Source organism: Rana temporaria, unplaced genomic scaffold (genome assembly GCF_905171775.1).
Source record: "Rana temporaria unplaced genomic scaffold, aRanTem1.1, whole genome shotgun sequence".
NCBI classification, from domain to species: domain Eukaryota; kingdom Metazoa; phylum Chordata; class Amphibia; order Anura; family Ranidae; genus Rana; species Rana temporaria.
Genome location: NW_024404609.1, coordinates 28,388 through 49,174, shown reverse-complemented (window position 1 = coordinate 49,174; position 20,787 = coordinate 28,388). Strand labels below are relative to the sequence as shown.

The 20,787-nt window shown below is 50.3% G+C and overlaps 1 non-coding gene across 1 annotated transcript; it reads left to right on the top strand.

Annotated features, from left to right (window-relative positions):
* Nucleotides 1-9,695: 9,695 nt before the first annotated feature.
* Nucleotides 9,696-9,854, top strand: LOC120922732. The gene has a single exon (XR_005745454.1). It is a non-coding gene; the product is annotated as a U1 spliceosomal RNA (small nuclear RNA).
* The last annotated feature ends 10,933 nt before the right edge of the window (nucleotides 9,855-20,787 follow it).

Here is a 20,787-nt window from a genome sequence, read left to right as displayed (position 1 = left end):
ATAAATGAGATAAAAAAAAGGCTTCCATGTTCTTAAAGTTGCTCCCCCAGTCATTGTATATGGTCAAACATGCTGCCACGCAAAGAGTGGCTGAGAAATAAAGAATGAAATTCAATGTTTATAATGTCGCCCAAAAAAGTGTCTTCCAAGTGGCCCAGCTCATTCATGTAGTGGATGTCAAAATATTTTCAAAGAGAAAATTAAAGTACCGAGCAAATCTGCGAAGCCTTCACTAAGGAGGTGAAAGACGTGATCCAAACTGTAATAAACATGGAATAATGTATACCATATCACCGATTGTTATAAAAAAAGTAAATAAATTCCTTCATCTATATCACCTCTGGCGTTCTAGTTTCTGTATCATATATATTATATGGGGGGGGGGTGTGCATTTTGTTTTTTTTTAACCACTTAAGACCCGGACCAATATCCAGCTTAAGGACCCAAGGTGTTTTTACAAATTGGCATTGCGCTGCTTTAACTGGTAATTGTGTGATCATGCAATATTGTAGCGGGGGGGGTTTCTGCTCCCTGCGTTTTCTGTCGAAGCTTTTCTGCCCCCCCCTGCAACAAACGCAGGGGGCAGAAATACTATGACAAACGCAGGGGAGGGGACATAGGGGGGGGGGGGGCATGGAGGGAACACCTGCTCACCTCCCGGTAGTCACATGGGGGGGCACATGGAGAGGACACCTGCTCACTTCCCGGTAGTCACATGGGGGGAGGGGGCACATCATGGAGAGGACACATGCTCACCTCCCGGTAGTCACATGGGGGGGAGGGGGCACATCATGGAGAGGACTCCTGCTCACCTCCCGGTAGTCACATGGAGGGGGACACCTGCTCACCTCCCAGTAGTCACATGGGGGGGCACATGGAGGGGGACACCTGCTCACCTCCCGGTAGTCACATGGGGGGGCACATGGAGGGGGACACCTGCTCACCTCCCGGTAGTCACATGGGGGGCATATGGAGGGGGACACCTGCTCACCTCCCAGTAGTCACATGGGGGGGGGGGGGCACATCATGGAGAGGACACCTGCTCACCTCCCGGTAGTCACATGGAGGGGGACACCTGCTCACCTCCCAGTAGTCACATGGGGGGGGGGGCACATCATGGAGACAGAACGCAGGGGGCAGAAATGCTATGACAGAAATGCAGGGGATGGAAAAGCTATGACAGAAACACAGGGTGCAGAAATGCTATGACAGAAATGCAGGGGCGAAAACGTAGGGGGGCAGAAACGCTATGACAGAAATACTGGCAGAAACTCAGGGGCCAGAAATGCTATGACAGAAAACACAGGGGGCAGAAACGCTATGACAGAAAATGCAAGGGGCAGAAACGCTATGACAGACACAGGGGGCAGAAAAATGGCAGAAACTCAGGGGTCAGAAACGCTATGACAGAAAACGCAGGGGGGCAGAAATGATATGACAGAAATGCAGGGGGCAGAAACGCAGGGGATGGAAAAGCTATGACAGAAACACAGAGGGCAGAACCTTTATGACAAACGCTATGACAGAAAATGCAGGGGGCAGAAACGCTATGACAGAAATGCAGGGGATGGAAAAGCTATGACAGAAACACAGGGTGCAGAAATGCTATGACAGAAAATGCAGGGGGCAGAAACAAAGGGAACAGAAATGCTGACAGAAAATGCAGGGGGCAGAAACGCAGGGGATGGTAAAGCTGACAAACGCAGGGGGCAGAAACTTTATGATAGAAACGCTATGACAGAAAACGCAGGGGGCAGAAATGCTATGACAGAAATGCTAAGACAGAGAACGCAGGGGGTGGATCGTAAATCAGAGATTACGCGGATCTAAAGATCCGCGAATCTATCTGAATCTAGCCCTTGGTGTTTACTGCACTTGTGCCGTATAGTTTGCACCTAAATGTACTTGTGGTGTGTACTGCACGTGTCCTCTGCAGTTTGCACCTAAAGCTACGAGGTGTGTGTACTGATTTTGTCCTCTGCAGGCCATTATAATGTCTGGAAGGACAACAAAGAGAGGCACGAGGGCAAGCAGGCTCTGCATCTAGAGGTAACGCTGGTGGTGGACGTGGTGCATCCTCTTCGGCACGTGGCCGCTCGTCCTTCTTTTCGGGAGCTGGCCGTGTTGAGCCTCAACATGCTGAGAAATTAGTTGAGTGGATGACCAAGCCGTCCTCATCCTCCTCATCCTCTCTCACACAGACTGATCATAGTTTGTCTGGCAAAGCAGCTGCCAAGGCGTCCTCTACCCTCTGCACAATGGCATCACACAATCCTTCCCTAGTCCCACCGTGTCCTCCTGAGGAGTCCCCCGAACTGTTTCAACACAGTGTTGGGTACATGCTAGCATGAAGATGCGCAGCGTTTTGAAGGCTCTGATGATGGAACACAGAGGAAGGCATTGATGTGAGCCCAGGGAGAGGGGGTGCCCAAGAGGGACAACAAGCTGGGAGTCATGTCCCCCAGCTGGAGCATACTGCCAGGTTTTCGACAGTGATGATGAGGAGGGAGGGGATGATGAAGTCACTGACTCTACCTGGGTTCCTGAGAGGAGGAGGAGGCACATCTCCAAAGAGGCAGGTTCCCCTCCAGGGGTCAGCTTAAAGGGTCACTAAAGAAAAAAATGTTTTGCTGAAATTACTATTCACAGGGTATAGAGACATAAAAGTTAACTGATTCCTTTTAAAAATGATTACAAATAGATAAAAATCAATCCTATAATGTGCCTGCAGGTTAGTTTTACTTTTAAACTGTTTTCATGTTCCGGTGAAGTAGAGAGACACACAGAACAAAAACAAATCCAGGGCAGTGTTTTGTTTTTAAAATGAATCTGGTTCTGTTAAGTTTTAGACACACAGTAATGACAGCTTAGACCTACAGTGAGAGAGCTCCCAGTACCATGGTTATAAGGAAACAGACAACCAGGAAGTGTGGAGATCACAGCAGAATTACAGCAACTTCAAAGCAAAAATGAACAATAAGGACATGAAACCAGGACTGCAGTAAGGTAAAGGAAGCTATTTAGCTAAAAAAATTCCTTTAGTGATCCAAGGGTCACTAAAGGAATTTTTTTTTTTAGCTAAATAGCTTCCTTTACCTTACTGCAGTCCTGGTTTCATGTCCTTATTGTTCGTTTTTGCTTTGATGTTGCTGTAAATCCTCTCTGTTCTGGACACTTCCTGGTTGTCTGTTTCCTGATCACCACAGTACTGGGAGATTTCTCACGGTGGTGACTAATCAAGGAGGTGTGATTACTGTTTGTAAAACGAAACTGGATTGGTGCTGAGGAGTTTTAGACAAAGTATCACTGCTCTCTATTGGCTCTCGGTACATCAAAAAAACAGCAAACACTAAACTGCAGGTACATTATATGATTGTTTTTATCTATTTTTAATCATTTTTAAAAGGAATACGTTAACTATTATGTCTCTATACCCTGTAAACAGTCATTTTAGCTAAAAAATGTTTTTCCTTTAGTGACCCCTTAAAGCGGGGGTTCACCCTTAGAGGGCACTTTTCCCCCTAGATGGATGCTCGTTTTCTCTAGGGGAATCGGCTATTTGTTTTAAAATGTGCAGTACTTACCGTTTACGAGATGCATCCTCTCCGTCGCTTCCGGGTATGGGCTGCGGGAATGGGCGTTCCTTCTTGATTGACAGTCTTCCGAGAGGCTTCCGACGGTCGCATCCATCGCGTCACGATTTTCCGAAAGAAGCCGAACGTCGGTGCGCAGGCGCAGTATAGAGCCGCACCGACGTTCGGCTTCTTTCGGCTACGAGTGACGCGATGGATGCGACCGTCGGAAGCCTCTCGGAAGACTGTCAATCAAGAAGGAACGCCCGCTCCCGAAGACCCATACCCGGAAGCGACGGAGAAGATGCATCTCGTAAACGGTAAGTACTGCTCATATTTTACTACAAATAGCCGATTCCCCTAGACAAAACGAGCAGGAATCTAAGGGGAGAAAAAAAAAATTAATAAATGGGTGAACTCCCGCTTTAACCAGTCCATATTGGCCATTGTAAAGTGACACCGGCAGGAACACTCCACCCCTCCGGGTAGATGTCATATGACGTCCACCCGGTCTCGCCGCTCCTGCACACGCGGTGATGGGGCGTGTCTCTCAGCGGTGATGGGGCGTGTCTCTCAGGACACAGCCTGTCACGGAACCCCATCGCACTCCGCTTGAGTGCTTCCATCAGTATACAGCCTCCTCAAGTCTGAACATCAGAGATCAGATATTCCAACATACAACACTTGCTTCATGGAAAGTTTATTTCAACAAACTCACACAAATATATACACCAGGAGGACATCTCCCCCCCCCCCCCTCGATCATATTACCCGAATAATACAAACTGTAACCAGAAACATGAGCTAATTAACGAATCACTTGAGGCCGGGTTCACACTGGTAGACACGACAGTCGTACTACTTAGGAATCCGACTTTGCCCTTCGACTTGAAGTCCGAAATACGTCCGACTTCGATCCCCGACAATACCAGGCACTGTGTATACCAAAGTCCATACCAAACCCTTATCTGAGCACGCAGGAATCTGCAAGCCCCCAGAATAATATGACGGAGAAGACCGGGCAAGAGCGAGCAAAAGATAGCGGATGAGACCCTGCAGAAGACAGAGGGAGAGGGCAGCCTAATAAATTACTTTAAAAACCTGTGTAGTGTGTTTTATTTTTGAATTTTTTTTCAGGTGAATGGGTAGGGGTACAATGTACAGGCCCCCCCACCCCAAAGCACCGACCCCCCAATGTTTAGGGAATGCAGCCTGGTACGGTTCAGGAGGGGGGCGCTCGCTCATCCCACCTCCTTTTCTGACCAGCCGGGCTGCATGCTTGGATAAGGGTCTGGTATGGAATTTAGGGGGACCCAATGCCGTTTTTTCGGCTTAGGGGGTTCCCCTTAAAATCCATACCAGACCGAAGGGCCTGGAATGATCTTAGAGGGGGAACCCATGCCGGTTTTTTATTTAACATGTGGCGTGGAGTTCCTCCCAAAGACCATCGGAGCACAAGTCGCATTCCAAAGTCGGATCATGCAAGATGGCCATACGTCTTTGATTCGACTTCAGTGATATTCAATGGGCTGAAGAAGGATCAAAGTCGGACCAAAGTAGTCCAGGGAGCCCTTGTGTTGGACCAGTTAAGACGCCTCCCATAGGGAAACACACGTCATGCGACATGAGCTCCCAATGTTGGAGTGTTTGTCGTATCAGTGTGAACCCGGCCTAAAGCAGCCGTGGTGACTTCGTGCCCTCCTGGCCATTGTTGTGATTAATCAGGATTTCACTACAGGTCAGACTTGTTGTCACCAAGCTTCACATAGTATATTATCATAAGTATAAACACAGGACACCTTCTCACAATAGCAGGAGCTCCAGCAGGAGTCGGCCCGTCTCCTACATTGTACAGAGGCCAATGTGATCGGCTCCTTCAATGAACATGTACAGTTCAAAATCAAATAATCCAGGAATAGTCTTTGTATATTTCCTGGGAGATATTGTGGATAAAAATGACTGAAGATTAATCTAAACCACATTCTCAATGTCCATCATTTTCTCGGTCACCTTCTAGACACAGGGTGACTTAGACAGCTTCCAGTGGGTTGGTGCCGTCAATAAATTTGTTCCGTTCCGTTGCATTTCGCATTAGCTGATATTTCGTAATTTGTGTCGGAAATTCAATTTGGATTCGTACGAATTTTCGTTAGATTTGTTACATTTTTGGAAACTTACAAACATTCGTTATGATGAATTTAAAAAGCAAACCCAGGAAGTCAGCAGTGCTGAATGTTCGTAATTGTTACAAAAAGTTAACAAAAATTTGTATTCAATCCAAATTGAATTTCGGAAACAAAATACGAACTAACGGGCTACAAACAAACCTGGCAGGAACTCAGCACAGCACAGGGATGGTGGGGGCCCCTCATAAAGAGCGCAGCACAGGGATGGTGGGAGCCCCTCATAAAGAGCGCAGCACAGGGATGGTGGGAGCCCCTCATAAAGAGCACAGCACAGGGATGGTGGGAGCCCCTCATAAAGAGCACAGCACAGGGATGGTGGGAGCCCCTCATAATGAGCGCAGGACAGGGATGGTGGGAGCCCCTCATAATGAGCACATCACAGGGATGGTGGGAGCCCCTCATAATGAGCACATCACAGGGATGGTGGGAGCCCCTCATAATGAGCACAGCACAGGGATGGTGGGAGCCCCTCATAATGAGCACATCACAGGGATGGTGGGAGCCCCTCATAATGAGCCCAGCAGGGGTACAAACCCAGGAGGAAGTCAGCACAGGGATGGTGGGAGCCCCTCATAAAGAGCGCAGCACAGGGATGGTGGGAGCCCCTCATAATGAGCACAGCACAGGGATGGTGGGAGCCCCTCATAATGAGCACATCACAGGGATGGTGGGAGCCCCTCATAATGAGCACATCACAGGGATGGTGGGAGCCCCTCATAAAGAGCACAGCACAGGGATGGTGGGAGCCCCTCATAATGAGCACAGCAGGGGTACAAACCCAGGAGGAAGTCAGCACAGGGATGGTGGGAGCCCCTCATAAAGAGCGCAGCACAGGGATGGTGGGAGCCCCTCATAATGAGCACAGCACATGGATGGTGGGGGCCCCTCATAAAGAGCACAGCACAGGGATGGTGGGAGCCCCTCAGGAGCACAGCACAGGGATGGTGGGAGCCCCTCATAATGAGCACAGCACAGGGATGGTGGGAATCCCCTCATAATGAGCACAGCACAGGGATGGTGGGAACCCCTCATAAAGAGCGCAGCACAGGGATGGTGGGAGCCCCTCATAATGAGCACAGCACAGGGATGGTGGGGGCCCCTAATAAAGAGCACAGCACAGGGATGGTGGGAGCCCCTCATAATGAGCACAGCACAGGGATGGTGGGAGCCCCTCATAATGAGCACAGCACAGGGATGGTGGGGGCCCCTAATAAAGAGCACAGCACAGGGATGGTGGGAGCCCCTCATAAAGAGCACAGCACAGGGATGGTGGGAGCCCCTCATAATGAGCACAGCACAGGGATGGTGGGAGCCCCTCATAATGAGCACAGCACAGGGATGGTGGGAGCCCCTCATAATGAGCACATCACAGGGATGGTGGGAGCCCCTCATAATGAGCACAGCACAGGGATGGTGGGAGCCCCCTCATAATGAGCACATCACAGGGATGGTGGGAGCCCCTCATAAAGAGCGCAGCACAGGGATGGTGGGAATCCCCTCATAATGAGCACATCACAGGGATGGTGGGAGCCCCTCATAAAGAGCACAGCACAGGGATGGTGGGAGCCCCTCATAATGAGCACAGCACAGGGATGGTGGGAGCCCCTCATAATGAGCACAGCACAGGGATGGTGGGAGCCCCTCATAATGAGCACAGCACAGGGATGGTGGGAACCCCTCATAATGAGCACAGCACAGGGATGGTGGGAACCCCTCAAATTGAGCACAGCACAGGGATGGTGGGAGCCCCTCATAATGAGCACAGGGATGGTGGGAGCCCCTCATAATGAGCACAGCAGGGGTACAAACCCAGGAGGAAGTCAGCACAGCACAGGGATGGTGGGAGCCCCTCATAATGAGCACAGCACAGGGATGGTGGGAGCCCCTCATAATGAGCACAGCACAGGGATGGTGGGAGCCCCTCATAATGAGCACATCACAGGGATGGTGGGAGCCCCTCATAATGAGCACAGCACAGGGATGGTGGGAGCCCCTCATAATGAGCACAGCACAGGGATGGTGGGAGCCCCTCATAAAGAGCACAGCACAGGGATGGTGGGAGCCCCTCATAATGAGCACAGCAGGGGTACAAACCCAGGAGGAAGTCAGCACAGCACAGGGATGGTGGGAGCCCCTCATAAAGAGCACAGCACAGGGATGGTGGGAGCCCTTCATAATGAGCCCAGCACAGGGATGGTGGGAGCCCCTCATAATGAGCACAGCACAGGGATGGTGGGAGCCCCTCATAAAGAGCACAGCACAGGGATGGTGGGAGCCCCTCATAATGAGCACAGCACAGGGATGGTGGGAGCCCTTCATAATGAGCACAGCACAGGGATGGTGGGAGCCCTTCATAATGAGCACAGCACAGGGATGGTGGGAGCCCTTCATAATGAGCACAGCACAGGGATGGTGGGAGCCCCTCATAAAGAGCACAGCACAGGGATGGTGGGAGCCCCTCATAATGAGCACAGCACAGGGATGGTGGGAGCCCTTCATAATGAGCACAGCACAGGGATGGTGGGAGCCCCTCATAAAGAGCACAGCACAGGGATGGTGGGAGCCCTTCATAATGAGCCCTGCAGGGGCACAGCCCCAGGATGAAAGTCAGCACAGCACAGGGATGGTGAGAGACCCTCATAATGAGCACATCACAGGGATGGTGGGAACCCCTCATAATGAGCACAGCACAGGGATGGTGGGAGCCCCTCATAATGAGCACATCACAGGGATGGTGGGAGCCCCTCATAAAGAGCACAGCACAGGGATGGTGGGAGACCCTCATAATGAGCACATCACAGGGATGGTGGGAGCCCCTCATAAAGAGCGCAGCACAGGGATGGTGGGAGACCCTCATAATGAGCACATCACAGGGATGGTGGGAGCCCCTCATAATGAGCACAGCAGGGGTACAAACCCAGGAGGAAGTCAGCACAGCCTAGGGATGGTGGGAGCCCCTCATAAAGAGCACATCACAGGGATGGTGGGAGCCCCTCATAAAGAGCGCAGGACAGGGATGGTGGGAGCCCCTCATAATGAGCACATCACAGGGATGGTGGGAGCCCCTCATAATGAGCACATCACAGGGATGGTGGGAGCCCCTCATAATGAGCACAGCACAGGGATGGTGGGAGCCCCTCATAATGAGCACATCACAGGGATGGTGGGAGCCCCTCATAAAGAGCACATCACAGGGATGGTGGGAGCCCCTCATAATGAGCACAGCAGGGGTACAAACCCAGGAGGAAGTCAGCACAGCACAGGGATGGTGGGAGCCCCTCATAATGAGCACAGCACAGGGATGGTGGGAGCCCCTCATAATGAGCACATCACAGGGATGGTGGGAGCCCCTCATAAAGAGCACATCACAGGGATGGTGGGAGCCCCTCATAAAGAGCACATCACAGGGATGGTGGGAGCCCTTCATAATGAGCCCAGCAGGGGCACAGTCCCTGGAGGAAGTCAGCACAGCACAGGGATGGTGAGAGACCCTCATAATTAACATAATGAGTCGACAATTTTTTTTCGCTCCTCTGCGCAATTGTCAGTTAAAGCGATGCAGTGTCAAATTGCAAATAATGGCCGGTCATTGAACAGCCAAATCTTTGTAGTGTAACAAACGCTTTAAGAATAAATTGCCTTTTTTTTTTTACTTTACATATTAACTAAATTATACACCACATTTTTTTTAAGTTTATTATGTGATTAATCTCTAAATTGAAAAAATAATCAGCCAATTAAATGATTATGAAATAATCATTAGTTGCAGCCCTAGTAACACAGGGGAAGTCATGCCAGAATCAGCCACTAGGTGACTTCCAAGTGAAGGTACTAATATGTGATAAAAACATAAGGCGAGTCTAACCAGATCCAACCACAAGGGGGCATAGTGACGGTAATATTATGTGTATAATACCACATTCAACCACAAGGGGGCATACTTACCTGGCAGGGGAGACACCATGATCATGAAGGTGGTTCTCCCAGGGCGAGGCACGGCTATTGCACACTCTAGGCCGTGCTGATCGTGGTTGTCTTCCCTGCCGCTTCTCGGCCTTTTGGCTGGGACTGGGTGTGGTATCTGTCCTTATCAGTTGTCAGCGGAGCGCTGAAGCACCTCCTACATGGGGAGGGTGGATGCAATCCAATGACGGATGGAAGGATGGTTTCAGCAGGGACTACGCTGTGCTGCCCGACAGAATACTGGGGGCCGGCCCATGGTTGAGTCTGAGCCATCTGGAAGGGTGCTCCTGGTGAGGATGGGTGCTGTGCTTGGTCTTGGTCTTTTTGCCGAGTTCTAGTCTGGCCTTCTGGCTGGCTGGTGTAAGTGCTATCTCTGTCAGCGATCTGGTTGGAGGAGCCGGTAATGCCCTGGGGTACGACGGGGTAGGACCGTGCAAATCCGCCGGGTTGGCTGGCAGGGGTGTAGGGCAATATTTAAGTTTATTTTGCAAAGCAAATATACAAAAATCAAATACTTTCAACAGGGTACATTCTGTGTACTGCGACGCAGCGCATAAATACACTACATATCAATACAGTTGCAAGCATACAATTAAATTACATTCATTCGACCCATTCTGCGGTATGATGCCTGAAGTGTTGCGCAGAGTTGTGAAACCCCGAAACATCACATCGTGCATGACGCCGCATTACCCTGAAAACAGTAGTTCAAAAAAACGTGTCAAGAAATGTCAATGTCAGGGGGAGGGGAAATCTTCAGACGTCCTCTTCCTCCTTAAAGTCTATCAAGGTATAGTCTCTCAGCAGACTGAAGGTCAGTCTGCGACAGTCCTCAATGGACATCCTCTGCCGGTGGTGTACGCGGCGGTTCCTGGCGTACCATAAAGCGTCTTTAAAGCAACACAGCACCCGCCAGGCACTGTCAATGTCCTCCTGTGAATGAGTTCCACAGAAGAGTCCGTTTAACACACCAAAGTGTGTAATAGCAGTCTGTGGTACAAAGTCTTTAAGTTCAGGTTCCAAGGCCCTCAACAGGCCCTGTGCAAAGGGGCACTCCCAGAAAACATGATAAGATGTTTCCTCCTGGATGATGCAAAAGGGGCAGTGCGTGTATCTGCACAGGTGTCTGGCATGCAAGAATGTCCTGAGTAGCAATCCCCCTTGGATTGCCATCCATGCCTGATCTTTGTGCCTGTTGGTGAGTCTCTTTGAAGAAACATTCCTCCAAACCACTTTGCAAGTGGCTGAAGGGAGGCCTGGAATCGACTCCAAGATGTCCGATGCTCTGATCAACTTGTAGATAGTTTTTGGCTTCCACAAGTCAGGCTTAACTCCATGCAGCCCCAGCTCCTTGATGAACTTGAAGGTATCCAAGTAGTACCATGGAGCATCCCAGTTGTAGGGGATGGAACTGTCCCATTTGTCCCATCCAAGAGACTTCCAAAGAGGCAGGAGGAAAAAACGGGACATGGAGTTACCGCCAGAGTCCACAGTTCTGTCAACCAAAGTCCTGCGGATGCAGTTACAGGCAAAGAACACCCTCAGTAATGTGGCGATGTCAGGCACGCCCTTACCGCCCTTGAGAGGTTCCTTGAACATAACAGTCCGCTTTACTCTGTCCATTTTGGAGCCCCAGATGAAGTGAAACACCGCCCTGGTGATGGCCTTGCAGGTGTTGTCCCGGGGGGGCCAGGCCTGGGCGAGGTACTGCAACACAGGGAGAATCTCGCTGCGGAGTACCAGTGTTTTCCCTTCGATGGTAAGTACTCTGTTGCTCCAAAGTCCAAACTTCTGTCTCATCTTAGCCAGTCTTTCCTCCCAGGACTTCAGGGCTGCGCCCTCCGCTCCAAACCAGACTCCAAGAATTTTGATGAAATCCGCTTTGAGGCTGAACGGTATGGGTGCAGAAGAAGGCAGGAACCACTTTCCGAAGAGCATGACTTCCGACTTCCCGCAGTTGACCTTTGCCCCCGAAGCTTGGCCGAAGTCCTCGCACGTCTGGACGAGTCGATGGAGCGCTGGTCAGCACAGAACACCGTCACGTCATCCATGTAGAGCGAGCACTTGACCTCCCGTCTTTCCGGTCCTGGTGTGGTAATCCCTCTGATCTCTGGGTTCCGTCTGATGCTTTGGGCGAATAGCTCTATACAGCAAACAAAAAGCAGAGGTGAGAGAGGGCAGCCTTGTCTGACCCCCGAGAGAACCTCAAAGGGGTCAGTTTTCCAACCATTTACCAGCACCAAACTACAAATGTCTTTATACATTACATTCACATACGAACAAAACAGTTCCCCAAGACCAAGCCTGCGCAGGGTTCTGCACATGAACTCAAAGGCCTTCTCCTGGTCAAGACTGACCAGGGCCGCATGCACACGGCGGTCCTGGATGTACTGGACCGTGTCCCTGACAAGCGCGAGGCTGTCTGCAATCCTTCTGCCAGGAATGCCACAAGTTTGATCCGGGTGGATGATCTGTCCGATGACAGATTTCAGCCTGTTGGCCAAAACCTTGGCGAGGATTTTGTAGTCCACGTTCAAAAGAGAGATCGGACGCCAATGTTTCAGGTCCGATCTCTCCCCTTTGCGCTTATACAAAATCGTGATCATCCCCTCTCTCAGTGAAGGAGGCATTCTACCCTCCACCACCATCTCCTCGTACAGCTCGGGCAGGTCCGGGCCCACGAGGTCCCACAGGGCTACATAGAGCTCAACTGGGAGACCATCGCAGCCCGGGGTCCTGCCCCGCCTAAAGGATTTAGCGGCAGAGTGCAGCTCCTCCAACACCAGGGGGGCGTTGACGGTCGATGAACCTGCAGGATCAATTTGGTTAGTGATACCTGACAGGAACCTGTCGGCTGCCTCCGAGTCCGTTTCTTTCGGGGAGTAGAGGTTGGTGTAGTAGTCTTCAACTACTTGCATTACAGCCTCCTTCCCCTTCTGGAGAGTTCCGGTCTCGTCACGCAGTTCAGACAAGGGAGTGTGTCCTGAATGGAGTTTCCTGAAAAAGAAAGAGTTACACTTCTCACCTTTCTCAAGATTCTCCACCTTGGCACGGAAGACAATGTGCCTAGATTCTTCCTCAAAGTACCCTTTCAGGCTCTTCTTGGTGTCCTCCAGGTCCTGCCTAACGTCCCAGCCGCAGTGGTGAAGGTCCTGCAGGGACTGCAACTCACGTTGCAGTCTCCTGAGTTCCTTCTTCCTTGCACACACTTGCTGTCGTCCCCTTGCCTGAAAGAAGCTGCGCAGCTTAACTTTCACAACCTCCCACCAATCACTTACCTTTCCGAAGAATCTCTTTTCCTCCGTCCAAGAGGCATAGACCTCCCGGAGTTCCCCCATCAATTCCTCATTTTCCAGCAGGGTGGTATTCAGCTTCCAGGAACCTGGTCCGTGAGCAAAGCTCTCGCCCAGTTCACCCCGAAAGTGAATGGCCCTGTGGTCAGAGAAAAAGCAGGGGATCATGGAGAACTCACGATGCTTGACTGCTCTTGAAGTGAGCACAAAGTCAATCCTGGAACGCACCGATCCATCGGGACGGCACCATGAATAATTCACGGTACCTTGCACTATGGATCCCACGGCGTGCCGTAAGGATGCCTCCGAGATCATCTCCATGAGCAGTTTTGAAGTAACATCAAGTTTTGCGTATATGCTAGAACTGCGCCCATCCTCCTCTATCGGACAGTTAAAATCACCGCCGATCACTACTGCTCTGGTGGTGACAAGTTGCATCCGCAGGGTCTGGAAAAGTTCCAGGCGCGCATTCGTATCTGGGGGGGCGTACACGTTGATGAGCCTAATTGGCTCTCCCGCCCACGAGCCATCTATGACCAAAAGACGGCCACAGACAAGCTCATGGATGGAGTCAACCGTGAAGCGTCCCCCCCTGATAAGAATGGCTACCCCTGCATTCCTGCAATTGCCACCCCCGGACCAGTAGGAGGGACCGAGGGTCCACTGAGAGGTCAGATGACTGTACCTTCTCAAAGGAGGAAGACCGCACTCCTGGAGCATGTAAACATCACTCTGATGAGTTGAAAGAAAAGTCAGCGCCGTTCGCATTCTAGAGGTATCCTTGATACTCCTCACATTAATGGAAAAGATTGAGATCTCAGCCAGAATGAAAAAGGGGTATGAGGTCTAGTTAGCAAGGGGCCGAACTTACCTCCCCGAAGGGGGCGGGTGGCTCCTCCATCTCCACAGCTGCCTGTTCTGGGTTCTGGGTTAGGCCCAGTTCCTCCAGGACTTCCTCAACTATCTCACTGAAGTTGGCGGTGGGGATAGGCACATAGTCGGCCATAATCTCCTCCTCGCCTTCCTCACCTGCAGACTCCAGGTCCTCCACTACTTGCCCTGGTCCAGCGCTTTCGTGCTGGACCCCGTTGGGCCGTTTGGTGGAGGTGGCGGGTTGTTCTGCCAATGGGCTCACAGGCTTCCGTTTTCGGCCTGTTTGGCCACTGGCAGGGGTGGAAGGGGGGAGGGCGGGGAAGTCCTCCATGGAGGACAGGTCTGGGGTGGGCGGTGGGGCAGGAAGGGTCTCCTCTGAGCCAGAGGGGGTGGGTGGGGGTGTGCCAGAGGAGGGGACAGAGGAGGGGACGGGGACAGGGACGGGGACAGGGGCAGGGACAGGGACGGGGGTAGGGGCAAGGACAAGGACAGGGGCAGGGACAGGGGCTGGGGCAGGGGTATACTTACCTGTGGCCTTCCGAGGCTCTTTTGGTTTGCTTTCGGTCGGCTTCTTCCCAGAGCTGGAGGCTGGTTTACCCTGGATCAGGGCTCCAGCATAGGTCCGGGTCCTTTGGGGGCAGTGCCTGAAGGTGTGCTCTGGCAATCCGCAGAGGTTGCAGGCTTTGGGCCTAGGACAGTCCTTGGTCTCGTGGCCTGTAACCCGACAGATCTTGCAAGCAAGTTCTGTACACTCCTTTCCCATGTGTCCGGGACGGCCACATCTGTTGCAGTTGTAGGGTATCCCGGAGTAAAAAAGGTGTCCTGCAGATGATCCTAGCGAGAAGCACGCCTGCAGGTGCTGTAAGTCCCCCGAACGGTCTTTCCTGAGCTTGCATAGCACAGACCACTTCCCTATCCAGAAGCCGTTGACATCAAGGATTCGGACTGGGTCCTTTACCACTATCTGTAGGTAGGTGGTTATGTCTCTGCTTTGGGTGTGGGGGTTCCGCATGGCCACCGTCACCCACTTCTCGTCCTGTGTTATAGGGCAGTTCGCAACGAACTTCCGAAAAGGGGATTCAGGGCCACTGGTCTTTACCATCTCCCAATATCTTCTGCAGACTTGGAACGACCCAAAGGTGATGTAGAAGATCCCTCTTGCGAAGGACTGCACCGAAAGCGTCCCTGCTTTGCTGAAGCCCTGCTCCAGGATCATCTTCTTTCCGAAGATCTCCGGGGTCATGTCAGGGACTCTTCCGTTCACCTCTTTCAGCTGCAGCACGACCGTCTGCTTCATCCAGGGCTCCAAGGTTGGCAGCCCGTCTGCAGGCAGTTTCGGCTTCGCTGGTCTCGGTTGGCTGGCGCCGGCCGGGATGGAGGTGGAGGTTGAGGCGGAGACATTCTCGGGGGCCTCGGAGGAAGTGGCTGGGGCAGGGTTCTTCCTCATCATCTCTTCGGTCTCCTTCGTCTCATCAGTCACTAGTCTGGCCTTCTGGCTGGCTGGTGTAAGTGCTATCTCTGTTAGCGATCCGGTAGGAGGAGCTGGTAATGCCCTAGGATACGACGGGGTAGGACCATGCAAATCCGCCGGGTTGGCTGGCAGGGGTGTAGGGCTGCACTGGCCGGTCGGGGGGGTCGGATATGGAACGAAAAGCCTATGGTGCATGGGCCCCTGGAGTGGCAGTCCAGGGGTATCTGAAGAGCACTGTGTGTGAGGGACACATTGATTTAAGATACCACGGTCACTGCACCAGATACACGCTTTTTTTAGCACCTGCCTCCTGGGCCGGGCCTTTTGGCTAGGACCGGAGGAATTTTTTATTCCCGGCCGGAGGGCCTGGTCATTGTTTCACCACAATGGCCACTTCTTTCATTCTCCTCTCCACTATCCCTTCCCCCACTTTATTTTATTTAAGCCTGTGTTTGTCACTTTTTTGTCTTTTTTTTGTTGTTGTGCACGTTTTGTCACTGTATGATTAGTAGGGTGCGGGTCCTCGGGCCAGCCCTGAACGTCTTGGGAGTAGGTGGACATGGCCTTCTGGCTTAGTCTGCCTGCTCTCATGGGGTCTCCCTTCGGGGGAGCCCCACCTAGTACTGGGAGGGTTCTGTTTCGGCAGTCCCTCCGAGGAAGTTGGGTCCGTGTCGGCTTCGGTTGCTCGGACCACAGTACCTCAGTCCCCGTCTGGAGCCTAACGCCCCGGGGATCAGGGTTTGGGTCCCTCTTCACAGGAGGACCACTTGACGTTGCACCCGTCTGCACGTTTTTGTGAACACTCTTTATGTGTGTGCACATTTTTTCTGCACCGGGTGGAGTTTTTTGGGTGTGTTCACACGCCATAGGCTTTTAAAAAAAAAAAAAATATTATATGTATAGTAACACAGGGGGAGTCATACCAGATTCAACCACAAGGGGGCAGAGTGACAGTAATATTATATGTATAGTAACACAGGGGGAGTCATACCAGATCCAACCACAAGGGGGCAGAGTGACAGTAATATTATATGTGTAGTAACACAGATCCAGATCCAACCACAAGGGGGCAGAGTGACGGTAATATTATATGTATAGTAACACAGGGGAGTCATACCAGATCCAACCACAAGGGGGCAGAGTGACGATATTATATGTATAGTAACACAGGCGGAGTCATACCAGATCCATCCACAAGGGGGCAGAGTGACGATAATATTATATGTATAATAACACAGGGGGAGTCATACCAGATCCATCCACAAGGGGGCAGAGTGACGATAATATTATATGTATAGTAACACAGGGGGAGTCATACCAGATCCATCCACAAGGGGGCAGAGTGACGATAATATTATATGTATAGTAACACAGGGGAGTCATACCAGATCCAACCACAAGGGGGCAGAGTGACGGTAATATTATATGTATAGTAACACAGGAGGAGTCATACCAGATCCAACCACAAGGGGGCAGAGTGACGGTAATATTATGTGTATAGTAACACAGGGGGAGTCATACCAGATCCAACCACAAGGGGGCAGAGTGACGGTAATATTATATGTATAGTAACACAGGGGGAGTCATACCAGATCCAACCACAAGGGGGCAGAGTGACGGTAATATTATATGTATAGTAACACAGGGGGAGTCATACCAGATCCAACCACAAGGGGGCAGAGTGACGGTAATATTATATGTATAGTAACACAGGAGGAGTCATACCAGATCCAACCACAAGAGGGCAGAGTGACGGTAATATTATATGTATAGTAACACAGGGGAGTCATAGCAGATCCAACCACAAGGGGGCAGAGTGACGGTAATATTATATGTATAGTAACACAGGAGAGTCATACCAGATCCAACCACAAGGGGGCAGAGTGACGGTAATATATGTATAGTAACACAGGGGGGGTCATACCAGATCCATCCACAAGGGGGCAGAGTGACGGTAATATTATATGTATAGTAACACAGGAGAGTCATAGCAGATCCATCCACAAGGGGGCAGAGTGACGGTAATATTATATGTATAGTAACACAGGGGAGTCATACCAGATCCAACCACAATGGGGCAGAGTGACGGTAAAATTATATGTATAGTAACACAGGGGGGGGTCATACCAGATCCAACCACAAGGGGGCAGAGTGACGGTAATATTATATGTATAGTAACACAGGGGGAGTCATACCAGATCCCACCACAAGGGGGCAGAGTGACGGTAATATTATATGTATAGTAACACAGGGGAGTCATACCAGATCCAACCACAAGGGGGCAGAGTGACGGTAATATTATGTGTATAGTAACACAGGGGAGTCATACCAGATCCAACCACAAGGGGGCAGAGTGACGGTAATATTATATGTATAGTAACACCGGGGAGTCATACCAGATCCAACCACAAGGGGGCAGAGTGACGGTAATATTATATGTATAGTAACACAGGGGGAGTCATACCAGATCCAACCACAAGGGGGCAGAGTGACTGTAATATTATATGTATAGTAACACAGGGGGGTCATACCAGATCCAACCACAAGGGGGCAGAGTGACGGTAATATTATATGTATAGTAACACAGGGGAGTCATACCAGATCCAACCACAAGGGGGCAGAGTGACGGTAATATTATGTGTATAGTAACACAGCGGGAGTCATACCAGATCCAACCACAAGGGGGCAGAGTGACGGTAATATTATATGTATAGTAACACAGGAGAGTCATACCAGATCCAACCACAAGGGGGCAGAGTGACTGTAATATTATATGTATAGTAACACAGGGGGGTCATACCAGATCCAACCACAAGGGGGCAGAGTGACGGTAATATTATATGTATAGTAACACAGGGGGAGTCATACCAGATCCCACCACAAGGGGGCAGAGTGACAGTAATATTATATGTATAATAACACAGAGGAGTCATACCAGATCCAACCACAAGGGGGCAGAGTGACGGTAATATTATATGTATAATAACACCGGGGAGTCATACCAGATCCAACCACAAGGGGGCAGAGTGACGGTAATATTATATGTATAGTTAGTAGCACAGGGGAGTCATACCAGATCCAACCACAAGGGGGCAGAGTGACGGTAATATTATATGTATAGTAACACAGGGGAGTCATACCAGATCCAACCACAAGGGGGCAGAGTGACTGTAATATTATATGTATAGTAACACAGGGGGGTCATACCAGATCCAACCACAAGGGGGCAGAGTGAGGGTAATATTATATGTATAATAACACCGGGGAGTCATACCAGATCCAACCACAAGGGGGCAGAGTGACGGTAATATTATATGTATAGTTAGTAGCACAGGGGAGTCATACCAGATCCAACCACAAGGGGGCAGAGTGACGGTAATATTATATGTATAGTAACACAGGGGGAGTCATACCAGACCCAACCACAAGGGGGCAGAGTGACGGTAATATTATGTGTATAGTAACACAGGGGAGTCATACCAGATCCAACCACAAGGGGGCAGAGTGACGGTAATATTATGTGTATAGTAACACAGGGGAGTCATACCAGATCCAACCACAAGGGGGCAGAGTGACGGTAATATTATATGTATAGTAACACAGGGGGAGTCATACCAGACCCAACCACAAGGGGGCAGAGTGACGGTAATATTATGTGTAAAGTAATACAGGGGAGTCATACCAGATCCAACCACAAGGGGGCAGAGTGACGGTAATATTATGTGTATAGTAACACAGGGGAGTCATACCAGATCCAACCACAAGGGGGCAGAGTGACGGTAATATTATATGTATAATAACACAGGGGGAGTCATACCAGATCCATCCACAAGGAGGCAGAGTGACGGTAATATTATATGTATAGTAACACAGGGGAGTCATATCAAATCCAACCACAAGGGGGCAGCATAGCGGGTGTTATCATCTTATATACTACTGCGCATGCCCAAGCCGCCATTTTTCATTATACCAATTGATTGGTCCTCAACATCATGGCGGTAACAGCAGACACGGTCTTATTTATATTTACGCCTCTATGTCGGACAACATAAAAGGTTGCGGACCTCAATAAAATGGCGGCCTAGTCGTCCTCTAGAGCCCACTTCTCGTAGCTCATGTGTTTAGTCAGATTCTGCGTCCCGTCAGAATGCGTAACGAAAGTGACGTTATGATGCCGCCATCTTGGTACACCCCGCATTTATTTATAGTAAGGATTCAGTGAGAAAGGGAAGCGGACATCTTGTTACACCCACCGGAGATTTACATTTTACACTTATTTTTACCGGTAAAGTGACTTTATATCGTGATATTCCGGACTTAGAACTCGTCTGATTGGTTGGATTTATAAAAAGCAGGGAACTTCTGTCAGATCAGAAGACTCGCCGCAGCTTGTAAAATCCAACATCTAACCAGTCAGGTGAGTTCTAAGTCCTGAATATCACGATATAAAGTCACATTACTGGTAAAAATAAGTGTAAAATACAAAACTCCGGTGGGTGTAGAAAGATGTCCGCTTCCTCTTCTCAGTTAATGCTCACTATGGAGGAGTTCGGGGTGTAGCAAGATGGCGGCGATGTAACGTCACTTCCGTTACACGTTTTGACGCCTCTCGTAGTTCCGGGGTCATTATGTCACGTAATCTCCATGCAGGGAATTTTCTCTATAACAAAATGACGTCACCGGCTCCAAATCTAAGAAATATTATAAACTGTCCAATAAGAATAATAGGGGCGGAGCATGGCACACTTCCCCGCCCCTGTAAAACACGGCACCCTATCACAGTGATTGGCGCTCCATTTAACTTCTGAAAAGCGAGTCCAAAAGGGAAATCTGACCCTATGAGTAAAATGAACAGCGGGCCGGCCGCCATATTACTGAAGACCAGAATATTACTGCTCGCCCAACTGGCTGCTGCTTAGGTCATGCGCAGTACACTAAAATGAAAAGTCCGCCGCGCTGCCATTTTCTTGAAGACCTAAGCAACTCTCTACAATAAAATGGCGGCGGACTGGGCATGCGCTTTATCTCATGTAAACACTGTGCTGCCATCTGGTGGCTGATTCTGGTAACGCTCACATTGATTTTCTATACAGAGGATTTTTCTGTCGCCGCCTTGTGGATGAATGTGGTAGCACTTCGTATTTCTACACTATATATATATATGACATAATAATACTGCCATCTGGTGGCTGAATTTCGTATGTCTCCCTCTGAAGGTCCTGCACAGAATATTATATTTCCTCGGTATAATCCGGGTCGGGAAGGAATCGGCGGGATGAATAATGTGTCACATCCACATGTTGTGTTTGATATCATAAGAGGTGTATTACCAGTTACAGCCACCAGAGGGCATCAGTGTACCGATTAGACGTAAGCGTGATATAATGGGACGTGTTCTACCAAGTCGAACCACCAGGGGCATCATCAGA